Source organism: Lithobates pipiens, unplaced genomic scaffold (assembly GCF_037356315.1).
Source record: "Lithobates pipiens isolate NorthernLeopardFrog02 unplaced genomic scaffold, aLitPip1_a1.2 Scaffold_28, whole genome shotgun sequence".
Classification (NCBI taxonomy): domain Eukaryota; kingdom Metazoa; phylum Chordata; class Amphibia; order Anura; family Ranidae; genus Lithobates; species Lithobates pipiens.
Window position 1 is genome coordinate 52,720,103 of NW_027507789.1, and position 23,009 is coordinate 52,743,111.

The following is a 23,009-nucleotide window of genomic DNA, read 5'->3' on the forward strand; positions in this document are numbered from 1 at the left end:
TTTCTGCCAGGGGGAACGCACACTGACTTTATACACTATTGATGACATTGAGCAACTACAGCTAGATTTACATTGGCGGCAGATAATTCCAGGTGTCGAGAAGGCACCCAAATATGTAAGTGTACAATCTTACTGTTTTTATGGGGGGTTTATATTAATAAACTATATTTTGCAATGATACCCTCTCTGATTTCTTTGTATGGACAATCATGATACCTATGGTGAACAACATGACAGACTGACTGACCAGCTACATTAAGCAGGTTTTGACCTGCCTCAGTGTAAACTCAGGAGGTCAACATTTGGTGAGTTCGGTCCTAGGAGGGCCCTTGATTGGTGATTGAGCATGAAGATTTTTTACTGACATATAATCGCACACATAGGTCAGGCTTGATGGACTTGTGTCTTTTTTTTTACCTCACCTACTATGTAACTATGTAAGATTGCAGTTTTTTGCACAAGACACAGCACTTTACTCTGGCTAAAAGAAGGAGGAGGAGCACTTTTCTTAGCACCATTGCACCTTAAAGAACTGTTAGCACGTTTTAATATACTTTGAGCACTATTTGCACTTTAAGTACTACATTATTGCATTTTTGGCATTCCTTCACTACAGGATAGAGCAGCTATTGCCCAACTATTTTATCTATTGATTGTGTTAACACAAGTTATAGCAGCAACTTTCCTATCATTTTAACTTTTTTTTATTTGTTACACTGTGGATAAGCACTTATTGGAGGTAGTGCAGTATATACGGTATATATATATATATATATATATATATATATATATATATATATATAATTTTGAAGTATTGAAGCACCTGAATGGCTTCTAGTGCTGCCCCTCCCTCTCCCTGTTCCAATGTAAATCAAATGTATATTAATTGCTTTAAAAATACATACAAATAATAATGTTATCAGTGAATAAATGCTGCATTATTTTTAAAAACCTGCTTGGAAAACGTTTCCCAACTCTGGGAAAAGTAAAAACCCTCCCCTGCAGTTGGGCCACACCTGTACTGCAAGGTTTAAATACTGATTTCTGTCTAGGGGATAAAAAAAAGCAGTTTTACTCACCTGATCCTCCGCTTCCCTGGCAGATGGCGTTCCCCTATTCTTCTGCAGTGGACTGTTCCCCAAGCATCCTCACATTCAATGCAGTGCTATGGGTCGTAGCTTGGTCTTGATGATGTCAGAGGATCTTAGACTGCTGGAGCATAGGGGAAAAGAGACTGCTGCAGCACAGAGGAGCCTGGAGGAAAGGAGGATCACGTAAGTAAAACTGCTTTTCCAATCCTCCTAGATATAAACAAGCATTTAAAGTGTTTGTTAACCTCCCTTAAAGCAGATTAAACAGCACAGTGCTTGTGCTGTTTAATCTGCCCCCCTCTAAACTGTAAAAGAAAAACTCCCGGAACACTTCCTGTATTCCCTCGCTGTACTGACCACGAAAATCAGGGCTGCTGAGCCCTGACCACCATGGTCAGAGTGTGTCCCTCCATCATACGTAGCTGTTCTCTCTGCTTTCCTCTCACCCCCTCCTCCTTGCCTGTCAGCTCCCTCTCTGTGTCTCTGTCTCTGCCCCCCCCCCCCGCGCTATTATTAAAAATAAAAAACCTACAATGGTCACTGCCAGCCCCTCTATTGGAGCCTGGCATACCACCCTATGTAAGTAATTTCTAAAAATGAGCGTTGTAAATACCTATTTAGTGCTCTTTTCAGGAGGTCACATGACTCGCTGCCGCTTTACAGCTCCAAGACAGGGCTTCTGTGGGAGGCCATGTGATCTCCCTGGATGATGTCAGAGGAAGATCTTGACCCCTCCCACAGAAGCCATGTATTGGAGCTGTAAAGCGGCCACGGGTCGCATGACCGGCCTGAAGATATCTTTAAATAGGTATTTACAACGCTGGTTTTTAGAAATTACTTGCATAGTGTGGTATGCCAGGCTGTAATAGAGGGGCTGGCAGTAAGTTATAATTTAGACTTAACAAACACTTTAACCATTGTAGTGGAGCTGCATTTCTACTTTTCCTGGAGTTCAGGTTGAGGGTGATTTTAAACCAAAACCACACGTCATACTTAACTGCTCTGTGCAAGGGTTTTGCCCAGAGAAGCCCCAATCCTCCTTTTCTGGGTTTCCCCCGCAGGTGCACCAGGCCCCTCCACCTCAGCGAGTGCCCCCAGGGAGCTTTCCCTGGGGACACCCATGCATGCTCACTCCCGAGCCACCACAGACCAGATGACTCGGCCCCGCTCCCTTGTCATGGCATTTGATTGAAAGCAATCAATCTGCCCACTGAGGGAGACAGTGGCGAGAGCTGCTGCTCTCATGCACGTGTCCGGATCAGGTCAGGCTCTGGTAAGAATAGGGGGGCTGGGGGGCTTCTGCAGTACAGAAGTTTTTTTTACCTTAAAGTAGAAGTTCAGCCTACAACTAAAATCTCTAAATCTACTGGCAGCCACAATCTAAGATTAACCTGTCTAGGCCTGTAAAGAAAAATTCGCTATGCATACCTTTTCTAAAGCTCATTTGAGTGTACTTCTCCTGTGGATCACAGAAGTGAGGTTTATTTCTGCACACCCGTGACCTGTTTTCTGCTGACAGTGGGCTGAACCCCGCTGTTGGCTGATGTCACAGAGCCAGTACAGACTTGGGCAAGAATATGACCATAGGTCAGGATCTGCCCACATGCCAGGACCAGCACCTAGCTCAGCCTCTCAGCGAGCCACTGACAGCTTGAGCTGGCCACTCCTGCCCCCTCTGTAGCCCAGCGCCCCAGTGAGAGCAGGGGGGCAGAGCAGACAGCAGTGACTGACAGTTGCCAGCTCTCTGCTCAAGGAGCTGTGAGAAACAAGCGATCGGCGATGTTTGATCGCTCGGTTCTCAGTGTTAGAGCTGGCGGGGGAGAGATGCAGCATTGAGACTGATGCTGCATCCACATAAGTAAGTATGATTAAAAAATATATATATATTCCCATACTTCTCTTTTTAGATAAAAAAAAACCATGAGGCTTTAGAACCACTTTAATCGGTTCCCGACCGGCTGACGCCTGTTTATGGGGGCAGAATGGCACCCCTGCGGTAAACCCTGTACCCATAAAGGTTTCCTTTAAGAGTCGCCAGAGGGCGTGCGCACGCTGCATGGCGGGGAACCTGATTTGTGTGTTTTGTGCTGTCACAGGAGAGGAGACATGTTGTTTGTTCCTACCAAGTAGGAACAGCTATATGTCTCCTCTTCTACTCTACCCATACAGTTAGAACACACTGAGGGAACGCACATTTAACCCCTTGATCGCCCCCTAGTGTTAACCCCTTCCCTACCATTGACATTTGCTCAGTAATCAGTGCATTTTTATAGCACCGATCGGTGTATAAATGTCAATGGTCCCAAAATGCGTCCAATCTTTCCATCGCAATGCTGCTAAAAATCAGATCACCACCATTACTAGTAAAAAAATAAATGCCATAAATCTTTCCCATAATTTGTAGACACTATAACTTTTGCGCAAGCCAATTAATATATGGTTATTGTGATTTATTTTTTTACCAAAAATATGTAGAAGAATATATATTGGCCTAAACTGATGAAGACATTTGTTTTTTTTAAAACATTTTTGGGGATATTTATTATAGCAAAAATTAAAAAATATAGCTTTTTTTCAAAATTGTCGCTCTTTTTTTTGTTTATAAAAAAAAACGACAGTGGTGATCAAATAGCACCAAAAAAAGCTCTATTTTTGGGAAAAAAATGATGCAAATTTCATTTGGGTACCGCATTGCATGACCGTGCAATTACCAGTTAAAGCAACGTAGTGCCAAATTGTAAAAAGTGCTCTGGTCAGGAAGGGGGTAAAACCTTCTGGTGTTGAAGTGGTTAAAGTGGAAACCATCAGTGTTTACAGAGTAGGCGGAAGTTGGGGCAGTGGGAAGGGCTGCAGTGTTTTTGACATACTTATACTTTGCGGCATTATATCACAGCAGAGGTTGTTGAAACACAAGAGTACGTGCATTACTTCTGGCAAAAAACGTCTTAGTACTTCAAATGTATATTTATTAGAACCATAGGTGTGCTCACAGGGTGTGCCAGGTGTGCCTGGGCACACTCTAATACCCTTGCGGTACCAATTCCCCCCTGATATCTGGCACCCCCTGTCTCCTCCCTGTAGTGCTGCCAGCTTCCCTCCTCTCCCTCCGGCTGCTGTGTGGGGTAGTTTCATGACTGAGTGCGGACAAAGGGGGTGGTGAATATTTAATTTACCGTCCCGCTTCCTTTTCTGAATGAACACAGTGAGTGGTCTGTACAGATCACTCGTGTCTTCATTCTTAGTAAACTATGACTCTCAACACAGAGCAGTCTCCATTCCTTCACTGTCCAGTGCAGCTGAGGCTGCGGAGAAAGGGACTGGGGAAGCTCTGTCCTCAGTCCCTGTCTCAAAAGTGAAAAATCATGGGTTTGTTTAGACCTTTTGATATTTCACCAAAGCCCCCCCAATGGGGCTCTAAAAAAATAGTATGTAAGTAAATAAAAAAAAATAATAATATTGTAAAAAAGTCATAAAAAAACAAAATTGTAAAAAGTAATAAAAACAAACAAACAAAAAAACTATTGACACTGTCCACTTCCCTACTGACCCTAATCTCTGCTCTACTGACACCGTCCACTGCTCTGTTGATATACACGCTTGTGTGTTTGTGCTCTGGGGTGCACACCCTAATGCAATAGGCTGCGGAACCCAATAATGAGAACAGAATTGTTCTTATAAGATATTCGTAGACAAAAGATACCAGTCTCCTGACCCAGCCATGTTTATCCAAATTGACCAATAAGGCAGGTTATACATTCTTCCATTGTTATTACTCCTCCCCAGGGTTTTTTTTCTCAAACAATAGGTGCTGGAAAGCAACCACGACCCCCCCAAAACTCCTCCCCCACACACACCCTCCAAATCACATCAAATAGTGGGCGTGGTCATATTTCACAAACAGTAGGAGGGTCTTAAAGGGGCATTAAATATCAGGATTGCATTACATACATAGTGCAGGGCTCATGGGGGTTACACACAGAGTGCAGAGCTGTCACTTGTAAACACAGAAACCGGACTTCTGTGTTTACAAATGATTGTGGTGAGCAGGCACCAAAGGGTCTGGAGCCAGAGGGGGTGGAACTGAGTTCCACCAAGTTCTCCTTGAAAAAAAGCCCTGCTCCTCCCACTAATAGCGGACACCAGCGGTTCTAGGCTGCAGGCTCATATTCCAGATTTGCAGCTTTGCACCCTGGGCTCCGATCTCTCTTGCCTGAGGGTGGTCAGACTTTGCCCACATGTCCAATTATCCCCTTAAAGAGGAAGTAAAGCCTCAGAAATAAAAAAATAACCCCTGCAAGACAAAGGCATAATGAGCTAGTATGCATAGCATACTAGCTCATTATGAATTACTTACCTGAGTTTGAAGCCCCCGAATCAGTCCTCGTTCCCCTCCGCCGACACCGCCATCTATCCTGGAGTTACTTCCAGGTATTGTGGCTCCGGCGCTGTGACTGGCCGGAGCCGCGATGACGTCACTCCCGCGCATGGGCGCTGGTGCCGTCGCTAATGGCATGATCGCCGTTAGAAACGGCACGCTCAGTGCGCCTGCGCCCGTTGTCTACGGTGCAGCTAGTTCTGCAAATATCTCCTAAACCTTTTAGGTTTAGGAGATATTTCTTGCACCTACATGTAAGCCTTAATCTAGGCTTACCTGTAGGTTAAAGTGGTTGTATTGGGTTTACAACCACTTTAAAATGCACGCAAATCTCATCATTAATGAAGAAGTGGCAGGCCCGTACATAAAATACTAGTTCAGCTTTAGCTGAGGACAACTGATATAAAGAAGACTCCATCATATTCCTAAACACTGCAGGCACTTATCCTGCTGAAGGACACTGCAGGCACCAGGCAGCCTCTTTAGCCAAAAAAATGAATAATGACACCTCTATAGAATGCAGTAATCTTGAAATGCAATCTCAAAGTCATACACTTCCATTGCTGCCAATGCATCATAACATTGTTAGTGTATATTTCCCTTCCAAATTCAGCTGTATAAATCGAATTCCTCAATAAATAAATTTTTTGAAGAACATAGGCTATTTATAGGAAAGTGAGACACACAATGTACAGGTCCCACCCCGACACCAGATGCCAATTATTCTGGTTACTGATGCCTACTCAGTTGGCTAGCAACTCTTGGCTTCCTTCTCTGAGGAAATAACCAATGCAACACCTATAATTGTTTTTTGTTTTTTTTGTAGCAGGTGTCGAATGTGTTATTTTCTTAAACTGAAACCCCTTCCGGATTGGTGTCAAAGATAAAATAATGGATTTCTGGACATGCAACACCACTGCAGAAGGTTTTACAGCTTTCTCACTGAATGTAATCTATCCACTTAAATGTGTTTGTATATACAGTATATTCCATTCTAACTCATCTAATATATTCAGGGCTTAATCAAAATCAGTTAAAAATATTTTTTTTTATTTTTTTAGGTTGACTAGTAAAAGTGTTGACCATTCCAGAAAGGGAAAGTTTGTGGATTGAGCAGAGTGCAGTGTGCGGAACAGCAATGCTGGATCAAGAATAAGGGGTAGGGGGCAGCAGGGACAGACAGTAGCATGGGATAAGGAGTAAAGAGTGGGGGACAGTGGAGTCAGGTTGGCAGAGAGTAATTCTGATCAGGGGGGTTAGTATCGTGCCGGGGGGGGGGGGGGGGGTAGTTAAGTAGATGGAAGGGAAGCATAGAGGTACTGTCTCTGAGAAGATGGTGGGGGATTGTAGAATGCTTCTGTGACCCAGGGACTGTTAAGTGGATGAGAAAGACATTGTAGGGCTGCTTTACTAAAGGCAAAGAGGCTGCACTCTTTGCAAGGGAAGTTGCCCTTTGCAAGAGAATTTTGAACTTAAGCTGGCCATACACCTATAGATTATCTGCAGATTTTCTATGGTTAGATGGAAAAAGCGCAACAGATTTCTCCATGTTCGCTAAAATGGGTGAATGGAGGAATCTCACACTTTTTCCATCTAACCATAGAAAATCTGCAGATAATATATAGGTGTATGGCCAGCTTTTGTTAATGGTCACAGGTAGCAAACAGTTGTGCTGCAAGTTTGACTTGCTAAGCTATTGCTAGATTTGCCAGGCTTCACAAATGCACAATTGCAGCAAGTCTGCATTGCATGACTCCAGATCAACTTTCTTTGCAAACATTCTGCAAGTCTGCTGCAAGTACTGGTTCAGTTATGTTGTGCAATAGTCATCCCACCACAGGGGTCACTGTGGCTGAAATTTCATGCTGTAGACTTGCAGAGCTCTTGCTGTAGGCTCACCACTGCACCTTTTCCCTTGTTAGAGACTTGCTAAGCAAATTTGCTTCAAATTGGAAAAGTGTCAACTAGAACTTGTGCTTCAAGTGCTACATAGTTAGCCAGGTTGAAAAAAGACACAAGTCCATCCAGTTCAACCACAATAAAATAAAAAAATAATAAAAAAGAATAATAGTATCATACAATCCCATATACCCAATTCTATACCCACAGTTGATCCAGAGGAAGGCGAAAAACCCCATAAGAGCATGATCCAATTTGCTAAAGCAGGGGAAAAAATTCCTTCCTGATCCCCCGAGAAAGTGCTCTGCAAGTGTACAACTCAGCTGTGAAAATGTGCAGCAAGTTAACAGACTTACAATTCAACACTGCCACAAATTTGTAGCAAGTTATCCTTGCTATATTAGGAGGTGAAGCCCTGCTGACTCATCCAATCATGTGCAAGAGAAAATGCAGTTTTTTTTATTTTCCTTGTGTGTGATTGGGTATTCTTTGCAAAGTGAAATTTCAGTACATTCAGTAAACGTTGGGTACAGTTCACTTGCAAAGTGAACAGCCTTTAGTAAATCAACCCCAATGTAACTTGGGGAAGTGAGGTGGGTGGCAGAGAGCTGCTGTGACCACTTTGAGGATGTGGCAGGGGGAAGGGAATGGTACAATGCCTCCAACCCAAAACACACTTGCAAGAAAATGCAGAAACATTATAGCCCCTGGAATTTTTTAGCAGGTCAATATACAATGTTACCACAAATGTCTAAAATAGATACTTTATTACGGACATTGACTGAAACCAACTTAAAAGCCAAAAAATGCACGGATACAAAACATGTAAATTAGAGAGATCACCTTTTCATTTTCTGTTATAATTTGGGGTTTATTTCTAGATTTTCTGACACCTGCCTGGTAACATCAAACTCCTGATGAAGTGAACTGTATTTAACGAAACGCGTAGAGACTATAATGTTTTTCAGCTTTTGGATGTGAACCTCGTAATCATGATTACATATTTGTATGGAGCAATTTGTACTGATGTGAAGTGATATCTCAGATGTACGTGTTTTGTATTCGTGCTTTTTTGGCTTTTATCATAGAGATACATGGCATTTCACATGTCCTGCAACTTTGGGCCTCAAAGTCAGATCCTAACTCTTAAGAGTGTGAACCGAGTCTTAAAGTAATTGTACAGGCAGAAGGTTTTCTATTTTAATGTATTCTTTGCATTAAGATAAAAAGCCTTCTGTGTACGGCAGCCCCCCTCAGCCCCCCTAACACTTACCTGAGCCCCATCTTGATCCAGCAATGTTGCACAAGAGACTCAGCAACCCAGGACTCTCCCTCCTCATTGACTGAGAGAGTAGCGATGTGCCATTGGCTACTGCTGCTGTCAATCAAAGTCAGTGAGCCAATGAAGAGAGAGAAAGGGCGGGGCCGGACCACGGCTCCGTGTCTGAATGGACACAGGGAGCTGCGGCTCAGGTGTATCCATAAGATGCTGCTCCCTGTGGGGGCAGTCAACAGGAGGGAGGTGCCAGGAGTGCTGGCTGGGGACCCGAGAAGAGGAGTATCGGGCCTGCTCTGTGCAAAACCACTGCTCAGAGCAGGTAAGTATGTCATGTTTGTTATTTTTAACAAAAAAAAGACTTAAGTATCACTTTAAGTTAGTTTTAACCATCATACGCAATAAAGTATCTATTTTAGACATTTGTGGTAACTTTGTATATTGACCTCCTAAAAACTCCTAGGGGCTATAATGTTTTTGCATTTTCTTGCAGGGGAGCAGTAATGGTGATATGACCTGTGGTTTGTAGACTGTGGTAGGGAGGCATCGAACCCAGGGGTGAGGTGTGAAGGGGGTGCTGTGACAGGAGGAGCCGAGAGTGGACAGCAGCTTAGGGATGGGGCCAGCAGCGTGAGACAAGGAACGTGAGGAGCAGGGGACTGTAAACATCAGATTAGGTGATTGTGGAGCAGAAGACTGCAGTTTAGGATAGGGGGGTGAGGAGCGGGGGACTACAGTGTTGAATGTAGGGATGAGAATCAGAGAAAAGCAATGTTGGATAAGAGGTGAGAGGAGAAGGGGACCACAATGTTAAATGTAGAGAAGAGAAGCTGGGGAAAACTATGTTGGATGAAGGGTGAGGAGCAGAGGACAGCAGCTCTGGATAAGGTAGGTGTGGAGCAGGAGACAGCAGGGTGAGATGGGAGGGGTGAGGAGCCAGTGACAGCAGTGTGGCATGGAGGATAATGAGCAGGGCATAGCTAAATTGGATGGAGGTTTGAGGAGCTGGGAACACAGTGTTGGGGGGTAGGTTATTAGCAGGGTGCCGCTTTGTTGAATAGAAGGGGCGAGGAGCACCGGACAGTGAAGGAGATAAGAGCTGAAGAGACAGAAAAGCAGCTTCAGATGGAGTGGTGATTAGGGGAAGGTGAGGAGATGAGGACACAACATCTGTTATGGAAGGTGTGAAGCGAGGAACAGTGGTGGGCCATGGGGGCGTTTATATTGGAGTAGTGAGGAATGGAGGACCACAGTGTTGGATGGATGGGTCTATAGTCATGTGGGCTGCACAGATAAGTAAAAAGGAGGAAACAAACAGTTTAGAAGGGAACTGAAACTGGAGCATGCTCAGTGGCATATGCTGGTCTACACAATCTCAGGCTGCAGCGGGGATAAAGACAAAGAGGGAGGGACAGTGAACACAAAATGGATCCCATAGTGACTGAGTGAGTATGAACAGCATGTAATACAGCATGTACTGACAGTTTTTAATTATGTGGATTTAATGACACTTTAACAAGTCCAGCTGAATGTGAATAACTACTACTATATATAAAACAGCAGTTAAAATGTGCAAACTTAACACAAATAAAAATAATTCAAAATCATAAGAATTTTTCCTATAAAGTTGAACTTTAGGCAAGTAAAAAAAAGATATATTAATACAGATTTGTAAAGACTCCGTTTTTAAAAACAAAAAAAAACATACTTACCTGCTCTGTTGCAGTGGATTTGCACAGGGCAGTCCTCTTGGGTCCCTCTTCTGCGCTCCTGGCTCCTCCCTCCTGTTGAGTTCCCCCACAGCAAGCAGCTTGCTATGGGGGCACCCGAGCTGAGCTACAGCTTTCCCTCTCCTGATTGGCTAACTGACTTTGATTGACAGCAGCGGGAGCAAATGGTGCCACTGTTGTGTCTCAGCCAATCAGGAGGGAGGGTCCTGGACGGCCGAGGGACTCGTGGACATCGTTGGGTAGAGATGGGGCTTAGGCAAGTATTAGGGGGGCTGCTGCACACAGAAGGCTTTTTATCCGAATGCATAGAATGCTTTAAGAAAAAAAACGTTCTGCTTTTACAACCACTTTAACTAAAAGCAGTGTCATCTGCCTGGCTGTGCTGTGTGGCAGGGTTGTGTAAATCTCAGGACAGAAATACAAATCATTTGTCAAGTACAATAGCTCCTTTGTACTGTATGTGTTTCATATGCGTATCCAACTTTTTGCCTTGAGTTCAGCTTTGCGCATCGCCCCCTCCATCTCATATATATCTGAAATCAAGCATTGCCACGCATAGCTGTAAGCCCTTGTACACACGGTCGGACATTCCAACAACAAAATCCGTTGGATTTTTTCAGACGGATTTTGTCCTAAACTGGTGTTGCATACACGCGGTTGGACAAAGTTGTTGGAAAATCTGATCGTTCGGAACGTGATGACGTTCGTTCGTTACGATGGGACTACGTTGGGGCTAGTAGCCAATAGCTTTGGTCTCGTAATTTGATCTGAGCATGCGTGGCACTTTGTCCGAATTCTCTACAAACGATCGGAAAAAGTCAGATCGGATTTTTTTGTCGGAAAATTTGAGATCCTGCTCTTTTTCAGGCGGAAAAGATCCGATAGAGCCCACATACGATTGGATTTTCCAACAATATAATCCGATCTGACCTTTTCCGTCGGAATTTCCGACCGTGTGTACAAGGCATTAGTCTTTCTTTCACCAGTTGAATTGACTAAATTGACTAGAAAGCTAGCATTTTCAGCCCAGAGTGGGTGTTTTCCTCAAACTGTGCTCTGTGTTCATCTGGAGGTTTCATTGCCATCTCCCATGATCCACTGTAGGATGTACTGTCAGAGGTGGCAATGAGTAGCAGGTGATGGATGAATTACCTTTCCACACTGCTTTATTGCAAAAACGTGGTAAAAAATGCATATGCATTTTTGCCACGTTTTTGTTGGGTTTCCGGTGTGTTTTGCAACTTAAAAAACCGCATCAAAAAAACAACCGTGAGTGCGGTTTTGATGAGGTTTCAGTTCATTTCAGTGGGGAGGTGCATTTTGGTACTTTTTTTTTTTTTTTTTTATCACACCGAACGTGCACCAAAAATGTGGCAAGCAGGATTTTTTTAAATGCAGCGGACAAGCAACCGATTGGTGGGAAGAGTTCCATAGGATTTCATGGTCATGCCTTTTTCTTCTGCTTTTTTAGACACAAAAGCAGAAGAAATACGGATCAGTGTGCAAGCAGCTTAAAGCCCCATACACACTATTAGATTTTCTGCAGATTTTTGTCTTTAGATTTACCCCAACCATATAATATGAGGATAAACCTTAATGCCTCGTACACATGATTGGATTGTTGGCCAACAAAACCGTGCAATTTTGTCAGAAGGGTGTTGGCTCATACTTGTCTTGCATACACACGGTTACACAAATGTTGGCCAACAATTACGAATGTAGTGACATACTAGACGTACTACGTGTTTTTTCAGCTCTGTAGCGCTACCTTTTGGGCTCCTCTTGCCAATTTTGTGTTAGTAGAAGTTTGGTGAGTGTTGATTTGCGCTTTTCTTTTCACGTTTTTCTTTTCGTGTTTGTTTCTGAATGGCCGTTCATCGACCAGACATGTTGCGGAATCGGAGGAGATAACGTGTTATCTATTATTGGCCTTGGAGTTCTTGGTTTGACTTTTTTTTTTTTTGGTTGAATAATGATTTGATTTGGTATATTTTCTATATTTTTGGATGCATAAAATGCACCTTTTGTTAAATTCTATTGGCAGATAGCATGTCTAATGTTATTTGTTTTCTTTTTTTTTAATGCACAATATAAAAATTGTGTAGAATAATATTTGGCTATGTAAAAATAAAGAAAAAAACCGCGCTCGACAACGGTGGGAAGTAAGAGAGGATAATAATAACCGTAACTACGGCTAAATACTAGTTATATCATTAGGTTGCTGCCACCCACAAAAGAAAGAAACTCCAAAAGGTGTTTCCTCCAAAAAATAATAAAACAATATGATAACCAGGGTAATTGGCGCTACCTACAAGTAAAACTCCTTATATGTATGTATATCAATATATAATTCTGAATATATCATGTATTCATCTAGAAGAATATATATATAATAGAAGGAGGCATAACCCCAAAAAACTATCAATCTGCAATTTGAAATTCACAAGCTACTCAGAATTCCCAAAAAACAACAAAGTTCCTTGGAACTTTGTTGTTTTTTGGGAATTCTGAGTAGCTTGTGAATTTCAAATTGCAGATTGATAGTTTTTTGGGGTTATGCCTCCTTCTATTATATATATATTCTTCTAGATGAATACATGATATATTCAGAATTATATATTGATATACATACATATAAGGAGTTTTACTTGTAGGTAGCGCCAATTACCCTGGTTATCATATTGTTTTATAATATTTGGCTATGTGTTTAACTTCAAATGACAGTTTGGGAGTAGGCCGTTACATTTAAAAAAAAATTATCTTGACAAGGGACACCAACATATTTGTATCTTTGATCTTAAAAACTACAGGATAATGGTATTGTGGTAACTTGCCCAAATAAAAAAAAAAAAAAAAAAAAAAAAGCATAATAATATTATTCTTGATATCACTAAAAAAAAGCCTTTGAAAATTAGTTTGCAATAACTCCATCAGTATCACCAGCAAAGCAGCTTCATTATTATCCCATTAAAGAAGAAGAGAATTGTGCGCTGTGTTTGGAGATTTCATACTTTGCCACGAATGTTAATTCTCCATTACGAATGCTAGTTTACAAGACCGACCGCTTCTGTCTCGTCCTTGCTTCCCAGCATGCGTGTTTGTACTTTGGACTTTTGTCCGATGGACTTGTGTACACACGATCGGGAAAACCGACAACAGCCTAACATCCAGCATTTCCCGTCAGAAAGTCTGATCACGTGTACGGGCCTTAAGGCCCATTCACACCTGAGCATAGCGTTTTCAGGCAGAAAATCGTGCGATTTTTACCACGCTATTGCAGCGTTTTTTGCTGCATTTTTCACAGCGATTTTTCTGTGTTTTTTACTGCGTTTTGTTGCGATTTTCTGCAGGGCAAAAGGTCACCAATGTAAAAAGAAGAAAAACGCCCACATCTGCCCGATTCGAAACTTGTTTGAGCTTCAGGCGTTCGGCTTCAGGCGACTTGGAGTGGAGATGTGAACCATCTCCATTGAGAATAATAGATTTTTTTCCCTCCAGCGTTTTGTAGCTTCAGGCTTCAAGATACAAAACGCTCAGGTGTGAACTGGGCCTAAGAGTTTCAATTTGTATGCAATCAGGCAGGCCCTTGTATTACATGGTTTTGGTAAATCTGAAAACAAAAATCTGCGGAAAATCTAATAGTGTGTATGGGGTCTAAAGCTTTTCCAGACCTTAGTAGGATTTCTTGCTACACACTATGTGATCCTGAATACAGGAGAAAGACTTCTCCTTGCTGTGCACCACGGTAAGATGCCACATGCAATATTCTAAAGTGTTCTCCTGGAGAACACTGGGGGCAAAGCAACATTGTCTACACACAATTCCCCTGGTTCCCTTATTGTGTTTGGACAATGGCACACAGGAAAGTGAGGGTAGAGTCCTCTAGATAGAGGGTTACAGTTGGGAAACCAATGACTATACAGTGATGAAGAAGAGCAGTCTGAACAATGATTCCATAAAAATATAGTAAGATCAATGGAGTGAAGAACAAGATAATAAAAGAAAATAAGAGCAAGAAGACGTTTGTAAACTGAAAATGAATGTACAGTAAATATCATTGGAAAGCAGGAAAGAGACTACAACAGGGATGCACAGAAGTGAATGTAGGCAAAGGTTGTCCACTACCAGGGGCGGACTCACAACTCCCTGGTTTACTGAGGCTGGCAACCCTGATGGGGCCCCCTAGTGGCATGGGGCCCTCGGGCAGTGCCCCAATGGTCAGTCTGCCCCTGTCCACTACATACCTGGATTAGGCAAAGTAACAGAACTGCTTATCAGCATTTCCATTTGATTCTTTTGTTCATACATTATCACAGGGAGCAGAGGAAGGAGTATGATTAGCCCTTGTGTCCACACAAATGCCTCCATCTCCTGTTGTACTGAATGGTACCTCCAGCTGACCTCCTCACCACTAATGAATCCTATAGTGCAGGGGTAGGCAAACTTAAAGAGGTGGAGATCTACCTGAACAACATGGGAGAAGTCAAAGTTTACCAGGCCCAGTGTCGCTTCCTCACACCTTATTTAAACTTCTAATTGCTGTACTACCATGTCCCAATCGCGTGCATTGCAAGGGTGGGGTTTTTAAACTGAGTTGCCATTTTACCACACCCAATCCCTACATTTTTTAGCTGTTGAGGCAGCAGCCTAAGGTGTATACATGTCGCAGCAAGAATTACGCCACCAGTTGCTTTTGGTGGATAGTACTTCCTGCCAATTGCAACCCATTCAAGTAGATGGGGCCTCTCTGCAAGTGCCCCGCAGCTGCATGCTTCTGCAGGGTCCAAGGGGTTAAAGCAGATGGTGAGAGCGCAACACAACACTGCCTGCTTTAACCCCTTGTTTGTTGTATTGCACAAGGTTGCAGGGCATTTGCGGAGCAGCCTCATTCACTTGAATGGGACATGCTTGGCAGGTGCTACAACCACCAACCATGACAGGGTGTATAGCTCTTGCTGCAGCTGCAACATGTGTACTCCCCTGGCCACTGCAGCTTAAGGGGGTGCAGTTGGGGCAGGGGTGATAAAAACACATTTTAACTATAACAAAATTTTTCTACCCCCCCCCCCCCCCCAAACTGCAAATATAAATAAATTCTGACTGTTCTGAGCCCCCTATAAGGCTGCTTTCACACTGATGTGCTGGGGTTCACCTGCACCATGCGTGCAGTGCAGTGCATCTGCAACTTTCCTGGGTTAACTGTGCTTTGCCATAGACTTCTGTTATAGCCTGCAGGTGTGGTACACTTTCTGAAAAACTCCTGCATTCAGAATGTTCACCAAACCTGCGGGATATAATAGAAGTCTAGGGCTAAGCGCAGTAAACCTGCACAAAAGCTGCAGGTACATTGTACTGCACTCATACTGTGGGTAAACTGCAGCACATCAGTGTGAAAGCAGCTCTATACTTTTATGACCAGTGTATTTCTTCACACTGACCTGAAGATCTCTTCTTTCCTGCTGCTGGCACCACTGTGGAGACTTCTAGCCGGGATAAGAGATGGAGTGCGGTTGTTCTCACTCCGCATAGGATGGGAGTCAGCACTACAGAGGAGGCATCGGCTTATACAGCTCCTGCTCCCTACTACAGCTCCAACTTTACAAGTAGTCCTTCTGCATTGCACTCTGATGCTCTGGAATGGTGGATCAGCAAGACCCGACCGTTATCTACCAGTCACCTGTCCACGATCTACTGGTAGACTGTGATCTATATGTTGCTGACCCCCCACTATAGTGTATAGGGGCTGGCGGGAGGAACCATAGGGGTTGATTTACTGAAGGCAAAAAGACTGTGCACAAGCAGTTGCTCCGGAGCTTAGTAAATTAGGTAAACTTCCAATTTGCAAAGAATACCCAATCATGTGCAAGGAAAATTAATAACAGCAGCATTATTGCTTGCACGTGATTGGATGATGAAAGTCAGCAGAGCTTCTGCTCATTTACTAAGCTCTGGAGCAACTGCTCTTGCCTTGTGCAACTGTACTTTGCAAAGTGCACAGTCTATTTGTCTTTAGTACATCAACCCCATAGTGTTATGTGGGAGATGCAGGCATTCAGCACTCCCATACATAAGTTAGGTTTAGTTTTGCTAAGAGCTTTGGGAGTTGGGTTGGTTAAGGGTTATGCTCATCTTGGAACCATTGAACGATGATGTCTTGGAACCATTGAACGATGATGTCCTACTGTAAAGCTGGGAATACACTTCTTCTGTTTTTTTATTTCAACCAGTGGGTTGAATAAATAAAAAAATGACAGATCCTCGCATCAACAGAAATGTGTGATGCAGGAATCTCTCTCCACCGTTCTACTCTATTCTGATGGGGCCTGATGGAATACACAGATTAGCGCTGCAGCGATTTGGCTTAAAATGCTGAATGAATGCTGGATTTCCAGCATGACCCTTCGACTGTTGAACAGTTAGCAGGACGGAAAATGGCCTGCTCCTGCTAAACCGGCCAATTTTCAGTCTGTGTATAACCAGCAAAACGCAGCCCTTGCATCATGCAATTATTCTGGTAAAAACAAATGCTGAACTGTCCTATTGAGGCAGCATGAGGTCTGCTCTATATATTAACTGTTACTTTTTTACTGTACGGACTAGCAAATAAGAGAAAAAATGTTGAATGCGGGGTACACACGACCAGACTTTTCGACGGACTAGGTCCGACGTTCTTCGCGATGGACTTAAGGCGGAGGTCCGACAGACTTTCTGAACGAAACGGACTTGGCCACACGTGACTGGACTAAGTCCGTTCGAAAGTCCATTCATTTTAGACGTGATGGCGTAAATGGGACTAAACGAGGAAGTTCAATAGCCAGTAGCCAATAGCTGCCCTTGCGTCCTATTTGGTCCGTCGGACTAGCACACAGACAAACAGTGTTCCTGATTTTTAGTCCGTCAAGCTTTGAGTCCGTCGGATAGATTTGAATCATGTTTTATTTCTTGGTCCATCAGACTTTTGGGGGAAAAAAAGTCAGCTGGAGCCCACATACGATAGAATTGCCCGGATTTCGGTCCGCCGGACCAAGTCTGCCGGAAAGTCCGGCCGTGTGTACGCGGCATAAGTTTCATGAACTATACTGAATCTTCTGACTCAACATTTTATATAGAGCCACAAATATTCCGAGGTGGCCTGAGGGCAACAAAATATTAAAACCATCATCACAGCCAAATTTTATAGGCTTAGTGCTGCCAATCCTTACCCTGCTCTCCTAGGTATTATCCCACCTGGTTTAACCTGGCCATAAGTTAGGTGTAACTTAATGGTAAACTGAACATTTTGCATCCAAAAATCCCAAATTGAGAGCGCCAAATACAATGCATCAGATCTCACAGTCCAATATTCTCCTGTAGTATCTTTGGAAAGTTAAAAAGGTCCTACATTTGCCCTTCCAGGTATATACCACTATATGTGAAAATACTTCATGCATGAAATTTACATGATGTTGTTGTTGGCTTGGTATAATAAATGCTTGTGCTTACCTTTATAAGGCAAGGGCTATGTCACAATAGTATTTATATGTATTACAGTATATTTTATTATCCATGCAAGGAGAAATTAATGTTGCAGATAAACTGAGTATATTTTCCATTGTGTAATGTGTGTTTTTTTTTTTTATGCCTCCGACATTTTGAATAACAAATTCTTATACAATATTTGTCAATTGTGGAAGGCTATAAACCAAACTCCACTCCCCAGGCAGTGGTGAAGATGAAAAAAAAAAGCAGCTCTGGCTGCAATATTCACATCCACTCCAGCACTGTCACCTACAGTAATTAAATTCGGCCACTAGATGTCCTTAGACTTCTAGGTGAAATGGCGCCCAGTGTCAACCTGAGGACATGCTGTGAGTACAGGGCATCATGGGCCCGCAAATGAGAAGGAATCATCACAATACCATGTACTCAGAGTAATGATACAGAGAGTATTGATGTCATAACATCAGCACTGTTTGCTGCATTATTGAGGATCTGCCACAGGAGAACATGGAGCCGCAGCTCGACCCTGCCCCCTCCATCTCCTGATTGGCATACTGGCTGTGATGGACAGCGGCGAGAGCCAATTGCTCATACTGCTACCAAGGCAAAGCTCTCGTGGACCTTGCTGGATCGAGAGGGGGCTCAGGTAAGTATCGGGGGGGGGGGGGGGGGCTGCTGCACACAGAAGGTTTTTTATCTTCAAGCATAAAATGCATAAAGTAAAAAAATCTTTACAATCACTTGAATGCATTCTATGCATTAAGGTAAAAAAAACCTTCTGTGCTTCAGGAGCCCCTCTTATACTGACCTGAGCCTGATCCGATCCGGCGACGTGCATGAAAGCAGCGGCTTTTTTGCCGCTCTCCCCTCCTCATTAGTCAGATTGAAAGCAGCGACAGCCATTGGCTCTCACTGCTGTCAATCAAATGCTGTGAGGAGGGTGCAGGGAGTGGGACCAAGTCACTCAGTCTGTGTCAATAGATGCAGACTCGGTGGCTCAGGAGCGAACCCGCATGGGTGCCCCCAGGGAATGTGGCTTTCCTTAGGGGCACTCGCCGAAGAGGAGGGGCCTGGAGCACCTGCGGGGTACCCCAGAAATGGAGGATCAGGGCTGTTCTGTGCAATACCATTGCATGAAGCAGGTAAGTATGGGATGTTTGTTATTTTGGTTTAAAAAAAAGGTTTATAAGGTTTTCCTGCAGTCTGTCCCCAATTTCCCATCACTTTCTGTTCCTACAACAGATGTGGGGGTCAACAGACAGGAATAAAAGCTTTACAGGGGTTCTATCTCTCACCCACTAAATAAAATTGTGTCTGGAATTGGGCTTGAAAAACTTGAATTTCCTCAAAGATAAGAAAAAAAACCTGAAACCTTCTCAGTTACATAAACAGATCCACAGCTTCCTGAGCACCAACACAAGCAATACAGTCAGATTGTCATTTACTGTATGTAATAAATGAAGGCCTGATTACTGAAATACAGTGGGGTTGTACTTCTCAGAGCATGGAGCAGCATTGTATGAAGTCAGAAAATTCTGCTTCTCCCACAGTTAAAATCCAACCTTATCCATTTTTTTTATAGTTTTTCATAGAGTAGGGTAGGGTTTGAACACCTATCGGGTTTTTATTGCTGTCTGTGTCCTCATTTGGAAGATTTCTCTTCATTAAGCACTTAACCAATATGCAGCTAAAGGACCAGGCCTCTTTTTGCGATTCGGCACTGCGTCGCTTTAACTGACAATAGCGCGGTCCTGCGATGTGGCTCCCAAACAAAATTGGCGTCCTTTTTTTCCCACAAATAGAGATTTCTTTTGGTGGTAGTTGATCACCTCTGCGGTTTTTATTTTTTGCTCTATAAACAAAAATAGAGCGACAATTTTGAAAAAAAAATTAATATTTTTTACTTTTTGTTATAATAAATATCCCCCAAAAATATATAAAAAAAAAGTTTTTTCCTCAGTTTAGGCGATACGTATTCTTCTACATATTTTTGGTAAAAAAATTAGCAATAAGCTTTTATTGATTGGTTTGCGCAAAATTTATAGCGTCTACAAAATAGGGGATAGTTTTATGGCATTTTTAGTAATATTTTTTTTTACTAGTAATGGCGGCAATCAGCGATTTTTTTTTTTTTTTATTATGACTGCGACATTGTGGCGGACACGTCAGACAATTTTGACACATTTTTGGGACCATTGGCATTAATACAGCGATCAGTGTGATTAAAAATGCACTGATTACTGTAAAAATGTCACCGGCAGTGAAGGGGTTAACCACTAGGGGGCAGTGTAGGGGTTAAGTGTGTGTGTGTGTGTGTTTTTTTTTTTTTTTTTTTTACTGTAGGGGGGCGTGGCTTGGCTTGTGACATCACTGATCGTCTTTCCCTCTGACAGGGAACAAACCATCAGTGACAGGCTCACTAGGAAGCACAGGGAGAGGTTTGTTTACACTTACCTCTCCCCGTTCTTCAGTTCTGTGAACCGATCGCGGGACACCGGCAGTGATCGGGTCCGCGGCCACGGTCACGGAGCTCAGGACCGGGTCACGAGTGCGCCACCGGCAGCACGCGCGACCCATGGCTGGGCACTTTAAGGGCAACGTACCTGTACGTGCTTGTGCCCAGCCGTGCCATTCTGCCAACGTATATCGGCGGTCCTTAAGTGGTTAAACAGAACAGGAAGTAAGGGAAAATCTTCCCACATTCTATTTGATAGGTGTCAGAGAGAACAGGAATTGATGAACAATTCACCCAACTGAACACAGACATCATTAAAAACACAGTTGAGTGGTGTAGGTTTAGAATCTCTTCCTGGGACGTATTGCTGTCCGAGTCCCCACTGTGGAGATTACCCCCCTACTTCGTGCCCAGGTGTCAACTATTAGTGGAGATCTTCATTGTTCATTGAGATACTGCTGGCTGGTAACTCTCTTGATCTAGCAATTAGCTTCACTTCGCACAGGAAAACCATACTTTGATTCCTTCCAAGGTTCTTGATTTCACTGAAGCCCTGATGAAGGGTGAGTTTTCTCTGACCCCGAAATGTGTTGTTTAGACTAATGAATGACTTTGGACCTCTTTTAGCTTTAGGTCTGGAGCTCCTTCCATTAGTGCATGTTTTTTTTTTTCTGGTAACCTGCTGGGTACCCACTGGAGCAGCCTAACCCGGGCCAGTGAGCTCTCCGAATGTTTTTGTCCTCTTATTACTTTGAACTCACATTGAAGTCCCTCCCAGTACCTCTTGGATGCATTTATTTCTTCATTGGAGTACAGGAAGTAGAGTAGAGTGTTAGAGGAAGCAGGAAAGGTATTTCTATTCAAGAGGTTTTTTTTTTTTTTTTTTTTTTTTTACTGTAGAGCTCCAATAAAAAACATTTTTCACAGGCTTTTTAATGAAGGATATGTGGGAATATGACCTAGTGTCAGCTATTTCAGGTTTGGTACACTGAGAACCATTAATGAGCTCGCTCACAGACCAAGAGGTACAAGTCATTTCTATAAATGTTACATAGTAGGGGGACATATTGGAGAACTGAGACACACGCAGCTACACATAGCCTTTGTTCTATTTTGGTACACTGCAATACATTGTGATCTGCGTTTTCAAAGAGCTGTTAATACAGCGCAGAAAGGTTTCCTTTCTTTCTTTTTTCTCTTTCAACATACAGTACCTTTGCTTACCTTTTGCCCACGTACCACACTAAAAATCACCAGTTCATGGTTTCATTCTACTTTGGGCACGTACATTGCCTTTGGTTTTAAAAAGAAATTTTATGTTTTTTTTTGTTTTTGTTTTTTTAGACATCATTAAAATTAAACCAGCTTAACCACTTTCAGATTGGACCATTTTGCTGGCTTAAGACCAGACCACTTTTTGCGATTCGGCACTGCGTCGCTTTAACTGACAATTGCGTGGTCGTGCGATATGGCTCCCAAACAAAATTGACGTCCTTTTTTTCCCACAAATAGAGCTTTCTTTTGGTGGTATTTCACCCCTGTGGTTTTTATTTTTTGCGCTATAAACAAAAATAGAGCGACAATTTTGAAAAAAACACATTATTTTTTACTTTTTGTTATAATAAATATCCCCCAAAAATACATAAAAAAGAATTTTTTCCCTCAGTTTAGGCCGATACGTATTCTTCTACATATTTTTGGTAAAAAAATCGCAATAAGCGATTATTGATTAGTTTGCGCAAAAGTTATAGCGTTTACAAAATAGGGGATAGTGGCAATTTATGGCATTTTTATGAATAATTTTTTTTTTTACTAGTAATGGCGGCGATCAGCGATTTTTATTGTGACTGCGACATTATGGCGGACACATCGGACATTTTTGACACATTTTTGGGATCATTGTCATTTATCAAGCAATCACTGCTATACAAATGCAGTGATTCCTGTGTAAGGGACACTGGCAGTGAAGGGGTTAACCAGTGGGTGGCAGTGTAGGGGTTAAGTGTTCCTAGGGGTGTGTTACTAACTGTTGGGAGCTGGGCTTTCTTTTAGTGAACACTGATCTCTGATCCAATCACATGGAGCAGAGATCAGTGTCACTTGTTGCTAGGCAGAATGGGGAGATGCTGTTTACAATGGCATCTCCCAGTTCAGCCGCCCCGTGAGACGATCATGGGTATGCCCGCGGGGATCGAGTCCGCGGGACCTGCGTCTGGACTCAAGGGGGTCCCGACCGCCACGCGAGTGCGCTGCCGGTGGCGCGCTCGCGATGGCAGGGCGGCATTTAAGATTGGACGTACCTGTACGCCAATATGCCTGTCCGTGCCATTCTGCCGACGTACATCGGCATGTGCCGTCGGGAAGTAGTTAAGGTAGTATTAAACCCAAAACCAAAAGTGTAATATAGCCAAACGTTTTGAGAATGACACAAATATGAATTTTCACAAAGTCTGCTGCCTTAGTTTTTATGATGGCAATTTGCATATACTCCAGAATGTTATGAAGAGTGATCAGATGAATTGTAAATAATTGCGAAGTCCCTCTTTGGCATGAAAATGAACTTAATCCCAAAAAAATAACGGTCACTCCATTTGTGAAGTAGGTGAAGTGAAGTAGGTACCCAAGAAAGTCCAGCAAGCGCCAGGACCGTCTCCTACATTTGATTCAGCTGCGGGATTGGAGAACCACCAATGCAGAGCTTGCT